Source organism: Calypte anna, chromosome 8, assembly GCF_003957555.1.
Source record: "Calypte anna isolate BGI_N300 chromosome 8, bCalAnn1_v1.p, whole genome shotgun sequence".
NCBI classification, from domain to species: domain Eukaryota; kingdom Metazoa; phylum Chordata; class Aves; order Apodiformes; family Trochilidae; genus Calypte; species Calypte anna.
Window position 1 is genome coordinate 6,379,328 of NC_044254.1, and position 19,014 is coordinate 6,398,341.

Sequence of the window (19,014 nt, forward strand, 5' to 3'; positions counted from 1 at the left end):
AATAGATATTTGTTATGAACTCACAATTCATTCTTAAAGATCTCAGAGGACATTTTTCTGAGTGTGATTTTCCATTTGCCAACTTTATTTCCATTGAAGTTAAACTATAAAGTTCCCTTTCTCTTCCACCTTCATCTTTGCTTGTAAGACAAGCATCTTCTATAGCAGGAAAGGCAACCACTTCAGTGGTGGGTTACTGGTGCTAGCAAGAGGAGAATCAGATCCTTAGCCATTAAAGAATGCAGATGTGATAGATTTCCTAGGTACATGAAACCTTCCAAAACTGTTATCACTATGATTCTCTAAATTCTGTTAAAATTGTGGTATAGCAGAATGAGATTAATGACTCAAATGTATAAAACTAATTTCCCTTCAGGAAAACCCTTCAGGTGAAAAAAAAAAAGGTAATTAAAAAAAAATCACTATATAGATTTCCATGTACAGGCCACGTTAAGAGAAGACTTAATTGTATCTACAGTATAATTACTCCTTAAAAATCTGTGGTGGGTTGCTTTTGGCCAGGTGCTGGACCCTCACCCAGCCACTGTCTTATTCCCTCTCTTCAACAGGGTAGGGGGGAAATAAGAAGAAAAGGGCATGAAGGTTGAGAGAAAAAAAGAGGTTACCAATTACCTTCACAACAAACTAAATCACCTCTCTCCTTACCTCTTCATCCCAGGATCCACTTCGTTCCCTGCTCCTCTTTCTCCTCCCCAGCTCCAAGGAGAGGAAGGGAATGGGGAATGGTAGTTGTGGATAGTCCATAACAGCCCCTCTCTGCTGCTTCTTCCTCCTCACATTTTCTCCCGCTCCATCACAGTTCCTTCCAATGGGCTGCAGTTTCCTTCAGGATGAGCACACTCCAGTAGGAGTCCTCTGTAGAGTCTCCACTCTGCTTTCCCAAAGAGCTGAGGTGCAATCCCTGCTGCTGCACCTGCAGCACCTTCTCCCCTCCTCCTTTTCTCACCTGGGTACTGCAGGGATGCTACTCCCACTTTTTTTGCCTCATCCATCACATCCAGGCAGCACTTAACAACTCCTTAAATCCATTTGCAAGGTGGTGCCATCAGCATCACTGAGAAGCTCAGCTGTGGATGAGTTGGGGCCACTGCAGAACCAGCTGAGATTGGCACAGGGCAGCCCCTGATCTCCTCTAAGAAGCCTCTGCTGCCCACACCTCATCAAATCCAGCCAGTACAAAATATTTCATTTCAGATTTAGGTTACGGGATTTACTAAAGCAAAGATATTTAAGTTGTGAAAGTCACACTGAAAGAACTCTTTTCCCACCTTAGATGGGCTCTATGAATCACCCATGCAATCACCATTGTACAAATTGGTTTGTAGGATTCTCAAGTCATTTTCCCTAATTCTTTCCCTCTCACATCCATAATAATCAGTGTAAAAATTCAAAATAATAATAATGAAATTTGCACCTCTCTCAATTAAAAAATATTGCTGCTATGTGGTCTGCATTTAAGCAATGTTTTTCTGAGAAAGTGCTTGATTCCTTGCATAGAGACACTTATACACAAGAAGAAGAAGAAAAAAAAAAAAAGTCCAGAAAAAATACTACTGCAAGGCTTTCTCAAGCTGTTAGGAATAAGCTAACACTTGCTAATTTTAGCTTTCAGGGTCAGATTCATTTCTGTTGTCTGGTTTCTTTGTTTGTTTTGTTGTGCCAGATGGGCAGGGAGCAGACTGAATATACCAGATTTGCAACTGCTGTGCATCATCAGAGTAGCTCCAAGCAGTGGGAGCCTGTGATTCACGGCTGGCCCAGGCAACCCCCAGCTCACATTTTCCCTCCCTTCCCACTGTTTTTCAGTATGAATTCACACACATTCCCAGCTCTCCCCTTCAGTTAGCAAACTCAGCTTAAGTGTATTCAACTGCAGCCAGCAGATAAGAAAAGGGGAAAAAAAAAAAAAAGAAGAAAAAAAAAAAAAAAAAAGAAGAAAAAAAAAATGAAAGGAGGCACTTGAAGGATAGAGATATGATGGAAAAATGCCCAAAGAGAAAATGTCTTACACTTCCACTCCAGTTAATCAGTATTTCCCACATGGAAAACTATACTTCATGCCACATCTGTTCCATTGTCATGGAAAGACCTAAAACTTTAAATGCTTTGCTTGCTGCTGAAGTTATCTGGATAAATTTCGATGCATTTCTAAGAAAGCCAGCATGGAAAACATCCTCTCCAACCCTCTGTGAAGGCAAGGAGCTTGTCCTCAGCCTTACCTTAGCCATGTTGCAAGTATTTTTGTGCCCAGCCATCTCCTTTGCTGATCCAAGCCCACAGATTTGACTTCCCAACATTACCTCAGCCCTGCCCCATCACTGTGACCTCTTTAATGACCAGGGAGCATCTGGCCCTGGTTGCTGCCAGCAGAACTGCTCACTCACCTCACTTGGATACTGCAGGACAGGGGCTCTCATGGAGCAGAGCCCAGCCAACCCTGCTGGCATCCTTGGCTCCCTGTGCCTCCCACAGTAGCAGCTCTTGCTTCTCTCTGGCTTTTCATTTCTCAAAAAACAAGTGGATGCATCCTTACATTATGCAGGTCAGGGCCTTCCCTTTACAAGTGGGGAACAGGTAATGAGAGACACAGGTTACTTATTATCTAATGAAGTTCCCAGGATGAGGTATGCTGGTAAAGTTTCCTATATTGAAGGATCTCCAAAATACTTAAGGTTCATCCTTAAGGTGTTTCTCAGCAAAGTGGCCTTCAAAAAGAAAGCTGTGATTCTAGGAAAATGGTATCTAGGTGGGAACATTTACTGACTATAACAGTATAGCCCTATTAAAATATTTTTCTCCATGTAAATAAACCCTGCAGTAGAAGCATGACATCTGTGACAGAGTTATCTTTATGACAGGGCTGATGAAGATTTTTGTAGACTTTTTTTTTTTTTTAGGGATCATTTTTGCAGCAAATGTACTTATTGGAAGGAACTGATAAAGGTGCAGGAAGGAAGGAAAATTTGAAAATTCCCCAGGGAGACACCTGACAAGAATTCTGCTTCTGCCAAAGGGAAGAACAAGGCATTAGAGAGAAAAGTGCTTTTATATGAGTCAAGCAAACATGGATGTGACACATGTGGTAAGGATGCTCATAACCTTAGAGAGCCTACAGACATTTTTAATTGTATCTTGCATTTACTGGCTTTCTCTTTTGTATATTCTGATGTGAGGATCACAGCAATTTTTTTTTAAAAGATAAGATAGTAAGGAGAAAGACACCTAAAGAATACAGCTTTCTCTTCTCTCTACTCAAAATGTGTTTGCAAGCTCCCTCCTACTGCAGACAGGAGTCATGACCCCAGACACACAAACATTTTCTCCCACCTCCTACACATCCTCACTGTGAGCTTTCCAGCAATGTTGTTGTCTCCATTACTTTTATTCCACCACGTGTTCTTGGAGCTTGGCAGCTATGTATCACTCCAGATAAACCACAAAAGTTGTTAGGGATATATGTGATTTCAGCAATTAGAAGTCTGCTTGCTGGCACGTTCACTACCAGGTGCCCATCCACAGGGTGACAAGCCAGGCTTTGCTTACACCTAAGGTGATTTTGCCTGACCAATGTTGCAAGAAATTCTCCCTGAAAGCATTTAAAATCAAAGAAAATATATATTGGTATTTTATCCATTTTTTTTTGTTTGTTTTGTTTCCTATAATGGTTGCTCACCAGCTCAGCATATCCCAGAAATAATTTTGCATTGTGTGCCTGCATTGTCAGGGTAGATGCTTTAGAACAGAGATGTTCCAGCTTCCTTCCCACTACATAAGGTGGTGGCATAGCTGCAGTGGCACCACAGCTGCCAGAATCTCAGTGCAATCCAGGGGGTTTTACATTAGTTCAGCTTCTTTAACACACTTTATAACCAGCCCTGGGCTGTGGAGGTGTGTGGAGCAGCACATCTGCTCACCAAGCTCTAGCTCAGGCAGGGATATGTGAGCTCAGCAAGCTAAGCTTGAAGAAAAGAGATCAATAATTTTCCCCAAGCACAGGAAAAAAAAAATAAAATACTTTGCCAGTCTTCCTTTCACATAGGCCCTATTCCAAAATGATGTGGAGACCACAGAGTTTTACTGCAGATCAATTTAAGTTGCCCCTGCAACAAAGAGTAACAAAGGCTGTATCTCCTTTTTTTTATTGCCATTTTTTTCTATGCATTTAAAAACATATAAATCTGCACATAAGCCTCAAATCCACTGGTATACTCGTAGCCACTGTAAGCAAAGCTCTTCATCCCAATCTAAACATTGTTGTTAGATATACACTTTGCTGAACAGGTGTTAGGGGCTCAATTAATGTAAGTTTTTCCAGCACCACTAAAACCATATACTGAAAGATTGACTCAAGGTGAATACAAACATGGATATAGAGGTAAGAAGGTTGGTTTAACAGAGCTTAGGCTCTATGTAGGAGTTTTACAAGTGGAGCAAACAGTACACTAAAATATAGAGTCATTATACATTGCTTTTATAAGGCAGGTGCTTAAATGAAGAAGCTCTACCCCATTCCTCAAAGTCAGGCTCCACCTTGCTTAGAGTTTAGCTTGCTGGGAAGCAGATGGCAAATGTACACAAACAGATTGCAGAAAAACTCAGGAAGTTTGTAACCTGCTTCAATGGAGGGGACCAACAGGCAGGACTTTGCAGCCCCTTAGAAAAAAATCCACAAGACTGTGTTTCTTTAACTCTTGGAAGTCCTATATGAGTCTAAGCCTTTAGCAGGACCTGATTAAGTAGATGAACATCAGTTGGGGATATAAACTGTGGTAAGAGACCTTTAGAAAAGGGTATGGTTCCAGGCTTGGAACTGCAGAGCATGATGGCTTGTTAGACAAGGGGGAGGCAAAAGCTGCTGGAGAGATAAAATGAATGGGTGTGGACAGATGGAGAGATTTTTATCTCAAATAGAAAGTGTAACTAGAGTTCCTGGTTTTTCCTGCTCAGTTCTGGACAAACAGAATGGTCTCAGTTGTATTGTCACACGAGTCACCTAGAGTCTTGTGCTGTTCCATAATATCACTGAAAGAACTTGTACCTGGGGTTGGACTAAGCCCACAGTTGGTAAAAGGACTTCTACTCATGTGGAAGAGATTAAGTCAATTATATTAATTGCCAGCCATTGATATTTGAAGATTTCAGAAGCTAGTGATAATCCAAAACATAGCTGTGAATTATGTCCTTCTCACTGACACATTACGATGCCAGCCCTCTCCCAGGGCTGTGTATTAGATATCAAGAATTAATTGCTGCACAAAAATGACAGCAGGACAAGGCCCATAAACTTCATTACATCCCACAAAAATATCTTAAGAGAATGAATAAAAACCTGGAGCAGCTAATTATTCCTCCACTCCAAAACAGAAAAGAACAAAATAAACAGAAAGATAAGAAGGACATGTTTTATCCATCGAGATTTAACTGCACCATTACTTTGGTCCTTTATTGGGCAAGATAATAATTTTTTTATGCTTATGTCAGGTAGAATCAATCATTAATTTATTATATGTGCTTTCTAACCCAGTTCGTTTTCCCTAACTATCAGTTACCTAAATTACTTCACAATGTTAAATCCATAAATATTACATGCCATCTCTTCAGGGCTCCAGTGATTTTCTTAGCTATTAATCAAGCTGCCTCATTTCTTGGATTTAGTTGTCTGGCTCCAGTCTGACTATTAATTGTTTGTTTGCCATTAGGATGTGTTAGACATAAACAAGTGACATTGATGCCAGCAGCAATGCCTGGCTAACACCAAACATGCATATTGAAACACAAAAGCCTTTTATTTTTGACATGAGAGAAAGCACCTAGTGATACAATTTTGAAAATTAATATAAAAAACTACAGAGATGGTGTAGGAAAAAACAAAGGATCTCAAAAAAAAACAAAACCCCAAAAGGATGCCAGACATTTTCAAGAATTCCTGTCCATTGCAAACTGGGAAAGAACCTTCATCTGGGGCTTTAAACTACAGAGGAAGCAAAAACACCTGCAATTACTGCATGTAAAATGTGAGAAAGAAGAAGAAAAGAAGAAGAAAAGAAGAAGAGAAGAAGAAGAAAAGAAGAAGAAAAGAAGCAGAAAAGAAGAAAAGAAGAAGAGAAGAAGAAGAAAAGAAGAAAAGAAGAAGAAGAAAAGAAGAAAAGAAGAAAAGCAGAAAAGCAGAAAAGCAGAAAAGAAGAAAAGAAGAAGAAAGAAGAAGAAAAGAAGAAAAGAAGAAGAAAAGAAGAAGAAAAGAAGAAGAAAAGAAGAAAAGAACAGAAAGCAGAAAAGAAGAAAAGAAGAAAAAGAAGAAAAGAAGAAGAAAAGAAGAAGAAAAGAAGAAAAGAAGAAGAAAGAAGAAGAAAAGAGGAAGAAGAAAAGAAGAAGAAAAGAAGAAAAGAAGAAGAAAAGAAGAAAAGAAGAAAAGAAGAAGAAAAGAAGAAAAGAAGAAAAGAAGAAGAAAAGAAGAAAAGAAGAAGAAAAGAAGAAAGAAGAAAAGAAGAAGAAAAGAAGAAAAGAAGAAGAAAAGAAGAAAAGAAGAAAGAGAAAGAAGAAGAAAGAAGAAAAGAAGAAGAAAAGAAGAAGAAAAGAAGAAAGAAGAAAGAAGAAAAGAAGAAGAAAAGAAGAGAAAAGAAGAAGAAAAGAAGAAGAAGAAGAAAAGAAGAAGAAAAGAAGAAGAAAAGAAGAAAGAAGAAGAAAAGAAGCAGAAAAGCAGAAAAGAAGAAAAGAAGAGAAAGAAGAAAAGAAGAAGAAAAGAAGAAGAAAAGAAGAAAAGAAGAAGAAAAGAGAAGAAAAGAAGAAGAAGAAAAGAAGAAGAAGAAAAGAAGAAGAAGAAAAGAAGAAGAAAAGAAGAAGAAAAGGAAGAAGAAGAAAAGAAGAAGAAAAGAAGAAGAAGAAAAGAAGAAGAAAAGAAGAAGAAAAGAAGAAAGTAACAGTGTCCTCTCAGCTGCTTCCTTTTCACTAAGATCATGTTGTTATTGCATGTCCATACCAGCTGCACAGTATCCATCTGTGGTACCAAAAAAAAAAAAAAAAAAAAAAAAAAAAAAAAAAAATCATAAAGCCTGATTCATGTTTCTTAAGGATTGTCCTGGGGAAACATTTTTGTTTCATTCATCAGAGCAGCTAAGGGAAGAATAGGAGTCTCAGGGAACTGCAGCAGTAAGGAAAAGAAGTATAACATTCTGGCAGAGGCTTTAATGGGAGTATGTCTTTCTTTACTGCAGGGACAAACATTAACACTAGAATGGAAATGCCTATGAATTTTGAGTCTTAAGATCCAGCTGGCATGAAGAGATATAATGTGAGTTACAACAGAGCGCTCGAGCTCCAAAGAAACTTTCATACTTTACAGATCCAATTAAAAATTTAAAAATAGATACATGCTTACTTGTTTACTGTATGATAATGACCTCCAAGGTGGAGTTCTGCACCCTTACTCCCTGCCAGGATAAATCAGGTCAGGCTAGAGCTTAGCTGCACCACTGAGACAATATTAGGATGTGCCAAATTGCTAATGAAAAGCCACCTCAGGTACCTGTACCTAACACCACAGTAATACAGGCTAATCTCTCATAGCTACTGATATTAAAAGCACTCTGAAGTTTGATACATAAAGACACTGATGAATCATACTCAGTATCACTTTTTTTAAAGATATGGTCAATATGCATAATAGAAAACAGAAAAGCATTCCCATGTTGTCATAAGTTTCTTTTAGGGGGGAGGAAAACCCACAACACATACCAAATACACATTGCTTACACCTTACACCTTGCTTTTTGCCATTTTGATGGGAAAGTTCATCATCCTTTTAGAGGTTGAGATGTTAAGAACAGCCCCACCACAGGGACTCCTTTAACCTGAAGAAGCACCTAATGTTCTCATTCTAAGCAGCAGAGAAAATGAACAATCTGATAACAGCATAAGGGAGTAAAGAATACCCAGAAAAAAACATTTTAAATCTCTTTTCCACATGCTTGGCAGACATTCCACACACTAGGGCAACCATAGCAGAGGCACAGGATGCCTCATATAAAATACACGTGGTAAATGTTGTAGATAAATGTAGATAAATGTTATCAGCTTGTGAAATTCTGCACGATTATCTGAATTTAAATTTTAAGGCAAAGTAAATTGCTGCAGTTGCCTTTCAAAAGTCCAAAATAATTATTCTTTACGTGGTTTACCTCATTGCAAGCATTTGGTTGGAAATCATGGCATTCTTCTTAATTGCTTTAAATGACACTAGGAGGTCTGATTTCTACATGGTCGTCAACACATCTATTAATTTTGTAAAATATGCTAATTTTTAAAATGCTTTTCCATCACTGTCAATACCATAAAGAAAGCGTAGCTGAAGCTGGAACAGCATCACCCCTTGTAGGTGGGCACCGAATGCCTGCCAGAGCTTAGCTTCCACTTTATTTTGTATTTGTTTATTTATTTGTCAATTCAGTGGCTTTAATCTTGCTCCCATTTCAGTAAGCAGTGACTTGCATGCCAGAGAGGAGCACACCTGCTCTTTGATAGGGATGACAGCAGATACGTGACACAAGAAAATCTCTCAATTACTTGTAAAATGCCTCCAGTTCTGTCTGCTACCAGTATAAAGGCTTTGTTTTCCTTTAAATCACATCATTTCTGAAGTCTGCTCATACTTTTTTTTTTTTTTTTTTTGTGGCAACACATAGGTTTTTCTGGCTATATTGACAGTTCCTAGAGCATACCCAAAAATACATCAAATAACACATATGCACGGTTAGTGAATAGAGTAACTACAGGACTCAGGGGAGGTATCCTCTTTTGTTGTTATCTGTTTTCAACAGGCTATTTTCAATAATGGAGCTACAGCTACAAAAATATAATGACCATAAAGACACAGAGAGGAGAGGTCAAAAACCTCTGTTCCCTCATTTTCACCACCCATCTATAAGCAGTGCAACACTCTGTTCTCCATCCTCAGGAATTTCAATATTACTCAGTGAATAATCCCCAAAGACCACCTAAAATATCTTTCTTACAGTCAGGTCAGTTCTACCAATATATTACAACTTACTGTAAATGAGACAGGGATCCCTTTGAGGATCTGAGATATTGAAGTGTTGCATTTCAGGCTTATTGTAGCCAAACACAACTCAATAGTATTCTCTGACTGACTGGTCTTAATCCAGCAGAATGAAAAAGCATCTTATTATAAAGATATTAGCCCTCTGTTGAGCACATGATGCACTTTTAGGGGGATTTTTGTCTGGGTAAAAAAAGCTGAACAAAGTTAATTCCCACCTGTCACAGTAACTCTGTAATGTCAAAAGTAGCAGTCAAGGTCCTGGAAAGAAAAGGTCAAGCTCTTTGCCTGAAGTGGGAAGCAGCTTTATGATGATCAGGTGGTGAGGTGATGTTATTTTAGTGAGTAATTCTAGGGACAGGTCTAGTTCCTCTCACAGAAATTGTGCAGCTCTTTTAAATCTACTACACTGTGATTCTCCTGTCAGCTGATAACGAGCACATGTGTTTCTTTCCACTCAAGGAGGACAGGGATTTTGGGGGTTGGTCTCTTTTCCCAGGCAACTCTCAGCAAGACAAGAGGGCATGGTCTTAAATTGTGCCGGGGGAAGTTCAGATTGGATATTAGAAAGAATTTTTTCACGGAAAGGGTGATCAGACATTGGAACGGGCTGCCTGGGGAGGTGGTGGACTCTTCGTCCCTGGAGACATTTAAAAAGCGACTCGATATGGCACTCAGTGCCATAGTCTAGTGACTGTGGCGGTAGCTGATCAAGGGTTGGACTCGATGATCTCTGAGGTCCCTTCCAACCCAGGCTATTCTATGATTCTATGATATGATTCTATGATGTCTGGATGATAAGAACTGGATGGGGATCAGCCAGAGCAGCCTCTTGCAAGATGCTCATTCTGCACTGGACATTCCTCCCTTGGAGAAGCAGCTGAGACATCAGACCCTTTCCATTCTTCCCAATGGAAACAACCACAGCAGAAAGACATTTGTCAAAGGTTGTTGCTGAACACAGCTCTGACCATGTGCTCCCATGAGCTGAAACTCCCCTTCCCCTTGCCTCCTTCACTCTCCAAAAGAGGGCAAAAGGATAAGAGGGGGCTTGTGGGCAGGATCCTGCAGGTGTGAGCCCAGCAACTGAATAAGTGGTAGTAGGACCCAGGATAGGAAACAGATCATAAATATCCTCTTCCTCCAGAAAATCACATTCTCTTCTCCCTAAACTCTTCTTGTGGAAGTTGCACAGTGCCACCAGTCCATTCTCCCACTTCCTCTCCATTGGTTTTTGTCTACTCAGGATGAACTAGGGCAAGAGATAGTGAGTGTCACACTCTTCAAAGAACATTATTACATATTTAATCCTGAGATACTCACCAAGTCATCTTCTTGCTTAAGTTCTAACATAGCAGCTCTTGAAAAGTGTTGTTTCCACAATATTTGGATAGACATCAAGATCTCTGTTACTTTCTGTATCCTCATCTTGCCTGTTTCTAGTGTTGGCAGTGGTTTCTCATTTTCAGGAATCCATATCAAACGCATCCATCATTAATACTGGGGATTTTCCCTCTGTGGCAAATTTTAGGGAACCATCTGTATTTATACTGGACATCTCCTTTCTCCAATTAGGCTCCATATTCATTTTGCATGAGTGCTCTGCTGAGGTCCAGCAATAGCTGGTAATAAACAAGTTCCCATTTGAGCTTGGCAGTGTGCTCTGGAAGCTGAGTCCAACCTCAGGAATGGTTGGGGATTAAGGTCAGGAAGGGACATTCAATTACCTCCTTCCTGGCTGACAAGGACACTTCTTGCTTTCAGGCTGCCCAGATCATCACTTCTCTGCTCAGCATTCCAGGCTGCCCTCAGGGGAGGAAGAACCTCTCTGAGATACCCACTGGAGAGACAAGCTGAGGTTGAATCATTCCAGTGCTTTAAGAAGAGAGGATGCCTTGGGTTGATGTGGACCTTGTGAAACCTCATAGGTAGACTGCAAAATTACAGAAATAATAAGGTAGGAAGTGACTGTTATGGAAAGCACAGTGTTTCCAGGCTCAATTGCTGCAATTATTTCAGATACCAGCTATCTAAATCTGCTGTGACAAAAAGCCTTGACCTTATAACCACACTCACAAGGGGCAGCCAAAACATGCAATAACCAGAGACAGCTGACTATAACAATTATTTCTGAACTGCTGGGCACCTAGGTATTGCAGCACAACTTCCACAGGAAAAACACATCAGGTTAACATTAAAAATAAAGCTTAGCGTGTCTTGGATATCAGTGTCTCACAGTTTCAGACAAATACATAAGTAAAATAAACCCAGTATCTTTTATGCATTTTATTTACTCTTGAAGGAGAAATTACTTATCATGGCAATCTCTCCCAGTCTGACTTATCTAAACCTAATGACAAGGTAGATTTGGGTAAGCTTGTGCATAGGTTGTCTACAGCCATAGCTGAGAGAGTTCTTGGTTTGTATTTGGGTTGTTCTGCAAGCAAAGAGGTGCTGAAATATGTTAAATCCCTGAAATTATTAAAGGACCATACAGTGTAATACTAATGAACATTTGCAGGAGTTATAAGAAGGTAGTTGATATCAAACATTCAAGATGCCAACATTTCAGAATAAAAGAATATTAAGAAAAAGTCCTATTGCAATGCGAAGGTGAAGACAATTGTGCTTGGCTAAATAGCTCAAAATTTAAAAATAAAATATTATTTTTGAAGATTGGCAGCAGATTTTACCATATGCAATAAAAAGTAAACGATCTTAAAAAAAAGAAAAAAAAGGCAAAGAAAAAGAGACATTGAAATTCTCCTAGGTGTAGAAAAATAGAGAATGAAAACTAATAGTGTATGATGAAATGGACAGTCATCTTTCTGCCATTTTGGGGGAAAATTCCTGAATCCAGATATGTCAGGTCATCAGATGTCCTGCTGCTACACTGATTAACTTCCCTCTCTGGAAAGCAATGATGTTGTGCTTACAACATTTCTCAGAATTCCTTCTAGAGAACTATAGGAAGAATGTAACACACTTTTCAAACTCCTTACTTGACACTTTCTAAAGTGCTGTCCTAAAGGAACACTTTTTCATTTCTAACATGATTTTAAAAGGGTGACCAGGAATGAAAGAACATACACATACACATACACATACACATATGTACATCTTTCAAATTGACAAATCTGTGTTAAAACCACTGTTATTAGCAACCACTGATCAACAGAATATTACTTTCTTAGTAGGGCAGAGCAGGCTTGAGGAGGTGTCCTTAGGCTGGCACATTTTTTCATGCTCCATATTAAGCTGCAATGAGACATAATGATACCTTATGTGTAAAGTAATGTTTGTGTGGTGCCTTCCATAGCTCAAGAGATGTCCTTGAGAAATTGATTTATCTATTTAAAGAAATCTCAATAGCTCACCAGTCTGTCCTGTTGAGATAAGGCATCATCACTGCATGGAGTTTTACCTACACATTATACAGTGTTATAACACAGGCATTGAACACAAATAAAGGACTAATTCTGTCCTTCTGTGCAATCCCCAGTCTAAATGTGGTTTAGTTCTCCCTCTTGTAAAGGACAGTAATAACTTTAATATATCAACATATTACTCAGAGGACTGAATAGATGGACATTACTGGACTTGATAAATACAGTAGGTTCTGAGAGGCACATCAGTTTATGGTAAAAAGCTGAAAATTTTGCATCTGATTTATTAGTTGTGTGTGCACCTGAATTTCAATATTGCTGCAAGCCATATTTTCAAGATCTCAGCAGCTTCTCTGAGCAGTGCAACACTCCTGTAAAAATTTCTTAGTGTGCAGCAGTTCCTATGGTGACCTAAAAGCACTAGATTCATAAATAATTTGCAGAGCTGTTTTTATTATCTCACAACATAGGGACTATGTGCACCTGATGAAGCTGCTTCTACAGCCAGGGGTGCACAACTCCTCTGTTTGGGGGTTTTCAGATAAGGTTGAGGTCAGAGGCTGTCTCCTGCTCACAAAGGTCTCTCACTCCTGGCTGTCACTTTCTTTCTGAGACTTAGAGAAGTTCAGTGCTTTGGGATCTGTACCCTGCTACTGGCTTTGGTTGCCCTTGGCCTTTGGGTATGACATTGAGAGCCTCCCCCAGTAATACACCGGGATCTGTGGGCTCTTGCAGCTGAGCACAGCATGACCCAAGTCTTGCTTTCATGGGTTAAAAACCACTCTTCTAGGTGCTGTAAAGAACCTTCCTTCAAAAACATTCTCCCTGTGGGCACCCTTAGAAGCAGAGTCTTTTAAAACACTCTTTCAGGGTAAGCAGCCTTCCTTACTAGTACCAGCCCTCTAAAAACAAATCAATACATGACACTGCTTGAAATGGGAAGTCTTGGTTCTCTCTACTCAAGCAAGAAAGACATTAGGAGATTTCAAACTACTTGACAACAATACTATCAGACTCTCATTTCTCTTGTTCAAGATGAGCAAACAAAGATTTACAGCAGCTTGTCATAACATCTCAGTCTAATGAAAAGGGAACAATATCAGCTGAATATACAATAGATGGCCTCGTGACCCAGCTCACCTGTATGGTGTGGAACTGAATTCTTTACCAGCTTTTCCAAGGAAGAGACAAAAAAAACACATAGAAATAGAAAATCTACATCTGATTTACTGGAATAGCACTTTCTTTTACATGTTGTAAACTTTGGAATATAATGAAACTGTATTTCACTTAGTGGAAAGTCCCCCTGCAGCAAAAGCAGCAAAAGAGATACGTGACTCAAACCAATACCATTGTAACTGTAATTAAGCAGAGGAGTATCCAGGCAAGAGGAAACATCTGTACTATAGAGAGCATTTTGCACTCTTCAGTACCTTCATTGGAAATTTACTTTTTCTTCATGATGCAGAATAACCAGAGCTATAAAAGCAGAATTTAACACTACAGTAAAAAGAAGCTGTAACACATTTATTCTGTATCATATTTATTATGGATGTTTCTGCTCAGCAGGATAGTTAAAAATTAACATACTATAAGTCTCTCAGTGGAAGTTTAGAAGGCAAGAGGTGAATCTGTCATTTGCCAAAAGATCTAAATTTTAAAGGGAAGCAAGCATGGTACTGTGATATGTCTTTTATCTCCCAGAAACAGAAAAAAATATGGAAGTGCCAAATAACTCCAACTCTTCCTATTTGAGGCTCTACAAACTGAGTTTTTCAATGCATGAGTTAGTTTTGACTGATTGTAAGAAATAAAACTATGCTAGGAACTAATCCATCCAAAGGACTTACTGACATAGCCTTTGTTGTCTTGCTTGAAGAGGACTGATGATGTTAAACAGGATCCTAGAACCCCTGTAGTCAGTGGTGTCAGGATTTCATCTCTAAACTCCTTGGAGATGGAAAGAAATACAAAAACATTGAGGTTTACAATTTGAGCAGCTGATGATGCAAACCTGAGGGCAGATGGGGAAGGAGCACAAATGAGAAATTGCATTTCATCATCTCTGTATCCTAGTGTGTAGTTACTCACATTGTCACAGGAATCATCTTCTTTTGGAGGAGATTATGTCTATATTTTTCAGCCAGAAAAACTTAACCCAACTGCTGGCATCCATCCTAGTTTACTGACTTCTCAATTTTTTATTTCTGTCAACCTGGACCTTCTGAGAAAGATTTTCAGTCTCTCACATCTATGTCTGAGCTGACAACTTCTTTTATCTCTTCACTGTAGGTCGTTTATGCATACAAAAGAGTCTAACTTTTTTTTAACTGTTGCTGTTGTTTCACCTTCTTGAAAATAGAAAACACATGAATGCCTTCAGTAGTGCTGTAGCTGATGAAGAATCTGCATCTTCCATGGATATTCTCAAGAAGCATGAAGTTACAAACTAGTTACCCTAGAGTTACAAACTCTAGGGACCCCCATGCCAGCTGAGGCCAATATGAAAGAATTCTGTCCCAAAATTATATGTCATAATCAGTAGTATATGCTGTCTTCCTCATGCCTACAGTAATTAAATAAAAAAATACATAAAAATAATAAATATTTCCCCCTCATTTCTACCACTCAGTTCTCTTAATTTCACTGCAATGCAAGCTTATGCCAGTTAGACGTTTGCTCATAGCAAAACATCAAAGAAAGTGGGGTATATTTTTATGAAAAAGATTTGATTTCCCATGAGAAAGAACAAAGTTATCTTAAATCACCATCTACAACTGTCTTTTCAGGATGGTTCTGGAGAAAGTATCAATCATTTAAAAGATAGATTGCTCAGAGCACTTCATTTCTCCTGGTTTCTTCTGACTTCTGGGGAGAAAAAAAAAAAAAGCAAAACCAACTTAAATTGCCTTCTGTCTTTCTGTAGTCCCAGGCATATCTTTTGTGCTTTTTCCATCTCTGCTTTTATTCATGAGTTGTCACTAAAGTAAGAAAGCAAGTAGAAAACAAAGCAAAACAACAGATAGCTCAGAGAGCTTGACAGTGGGGTTCGCCCTAAGGCCACCAGTTCAAACCCATCATAAATCAGCAGCAGTTCAAGTAGTTAATACCTGATGTTTGGCTGATGACCTCAGCAGAGTGGTGAGGGTGTTGGTTCCATCTGAAAGGTCCAGGCTGTCACAGCAAGGAAGTCTGAGCAGAGAACATGGATTAGGCTCTTGCTGGGTAGGTGACCCTTCAGGGCAATAATAAGGAACACATTGTAGGCTTTAGGGTAGAAAATGCACAAGAAGCCACTGTCTGGTGATGGTACTGCAAAGCCTTGATCAGAACTAGACTCACCCTGAAAGAGAAAAAATGTGTCAAGAGTGAGGTCAGAAATAAAAATGTAAAAAAAAACCTCAAAGACACAAGTAAATAAACGTTTTGTTTTTTAATCACACTAAAGTACTATTGCTCTAAATGGCAGCTGAAATATGCTATGGAGGGGAAAGAATCAAACTCTTAATGGAACGTGGATAAAAGGTTTTAAATTAGTGCTTCTAACTAGACTTACAAAACAACACAAGACAAAACACACATAAGGAATTGAAAAGAGACAGCCCAGTTCTTTCCTTCCTTACTGAAAGTTGCCTCCTCCATTACTTAAGGAAAAAAAAACAACAAACAACAAATGTTTTTTTACTGAAACATCCTCTATGCTTTAGTAAAATCTTGTTGAAAATCAGCTTTCTCCTTCTTTGAAAAAATCCCTCATAGGAATCATTAAAGCTCCTGCCATTCACATACACATCAAATCTATAAGAATAAAGTCTAAATTCCATCTGCACACTCTGGGATGAGACCTGGAGACCTCTTCCCTCCAAGCAGGCAGAGACAACTTTGCAGAGCACATCTCAGGGTGAAGTGAGAACCTTCTCTGTCCTGTGCTCCCTCTGTCTGGGAGATTTCCCATCTCTGGTGGAAAATGCCTCTAAGACTTGCGCTGGGTTGCTGCAGCTCAACCCAGCTTCACGGGCTCCTAAATGAGATGCTCCATCTCAAACAAAATTAGATGCTTGGCAGAAGAATTATTACATGAACTTTCCTGGTCTGGGTTATCTGGAGTGCAGATTAGACTGTCATAAAGGTCTTGAAATGTATGACAATATATGGGACACAATTGTGTTGCTTTTATTGCCATTTTACTAGTAAGCTGATTACCAGGGCAACACTTGGGGGTGGTGTTGTTACAAGGAGGGGATTTTATTATAGCTCTGATTTAAATAATCTGACAATTTATAGTCATTAAAGACAAAGTATGTCCCCTCATTAAATCAATAGTTTTAAATGTCTTTCCCTGTCAAACTTTGTTATGTTGTGCTGATAATACTGTATCTGATGATTAATTAACCACAGAAAAAACCAGAGAGAGCTGTGGTTCAGTTTTAATAGCTGCTTCAGAGGGCAGTAGTAATCAAACACACAAGTTACAAATTGATTAAATAACATCATCACCATTTTAAGTAGTCGTGTGGCATCAGTGCCAGGTGACCTCTCCAATACTAAGGTTAAGTGTGGACATCAGAGCCCTTTTTCTTGGCCATGATTATTTATTCATCTCTTTCTAGGAACCTGGCATGCATCACACAGGGGCATTTTCCATACTTCTCTCAAGAGGCAAAATTTTTAGCATAAAGGTCCTGATCTTTTGTCAAATGCCAGCAAACTCACTCAACTGCATGACTGCTCACTTCTTTGAAGCACAGTTGGCATTTAATAGAAACTGAGGAACAACTGCAAAATAAGCAGCCCTCATGAAATCAAAATAAACCAAACCAAAACAAAAACCAAGTTCCTAGCTCATCTTCCCATCCATTTCAAACTCACCACTTGATGACTCAGCCTGTAATGTCAGCAAGTCTTAGTGTTGTTCAGCTTTTCTTCACATATGTATTTTGGGAAGTTGGATTTTTGCCATACCCATCTGTGAAGGGGGCCTGGGGAAGGCTGATGGTGTTCAGAGAAAGACCAGTAAGTTGGTACCAAGAAGGTAAATTATCAGTAAGTTTGCTACCTCCACATTCAGGAGCCTTATTACATGTGATGAATAGTAGCTCTAGATAAATAATCATGCATTTGTCTTTTCAGAATAATTGGCTTTATCTTTTGCCTACCAGCTACAAGCCTGACTTTTAATTTACTCTTTTTGTTACTCACTTTTGATGTAACAGTTCAGTGAGGGTTTAAATTCCTTTTCCCATGCAGCCCTTTTTATCGTGCTTCTAATTACCTAGCCTAATTGCTCTGAACTAGTCTGAGCCCCTGCATTTTTAAATTATTTTCTTTAATTACAATTCTTTACTGAAGAAAATGTCACTGGAATACATCTTACTAAAACAAAAAACAGCACTGAAATCCGTTTTCCAGCCTCTTGAAAATGCAAGCACATATTATGGAAGTTGAACACTCTTGACCATCATTCTCAGCATGTCCACAAAATTGTGCAGCATCACATATAAAAAAGGCCAAAAATGCACAAAAATAGTACAATAATAAAAACAAGAGAAAAAGTGAATGATAATTTATGTATTTTAGTTGAGCATGAAGAAGGCTAAAGTTGTATAACTACAAAAAGAGGCAAGAGGTGTGGATGTAGAATATTCTCTGCATCTCACTGGTGATGTTTTTGCACTTTGAAGTGCAAATGGCATCCTCTGGGGGGAAATTGTGTCTCCATTGTGCTGGAGAATGTCTTTGAGGATGTATTAAGATCGATGGATGTTAATCAGTTGTGAACAAAACACTTGACATTTCCAAAATGGGTCCTGTGGATGAAAATTAACAACTGTTTGTTTTATGTATTTGCTATGAGCATAAAATATGCTTTGGGGTAATTTTTTTTTTTTAAATAACTCTGCAACCATATCTCAGTAGAAATGCATAAATGGGGATAAGAGAGCTGCAATTTTAATACAAGGTGAAGTATGGGGTACTGAGAAAAAGAAAAAAAAAATTCAAATTATTCTTCAAATTGAGTTTATCACAGTCAGTGCAGTGCTACAAGAGATACCTTGTTCAGAGTTTCCATAGCTATTAGGCTTGTCTTCTGGAAATCTGATAATGCAAAGATGTTTATACTTGTATTTTAAATTAGAAACACTTCTAACCACCAAAGATTTTGTTTATCAAAGTTTGGAAACAAACTGAGGTATCTCTTAAATAATCCCACACATTGTCTGAGATTATTCCAATACAAATCCCCAAAAGGAAACAACCATCTATTTGCTTAATGATATGAGAAACAGAAACTGAAGGCTGGTGCATCTTTGTGTTAATGTATTGCCTCATTTATTGCCCTGCAAGGCTTAACTTCAACTTTTCCATTAGACATCAGCACAACAGTTAAAATAATATTTATTGTGTAAGATATTTTTCTGTCAGTGATCTGTATCACAGCTGCTATATGGAAGATGAATGTTACACCACATTGATTCTCTTTACAATTTAATTAATTTCTCAGCAGTGTATTAATTAGGCAAGAAATTAGTCTAGAACTCCAATATTTACAAATTA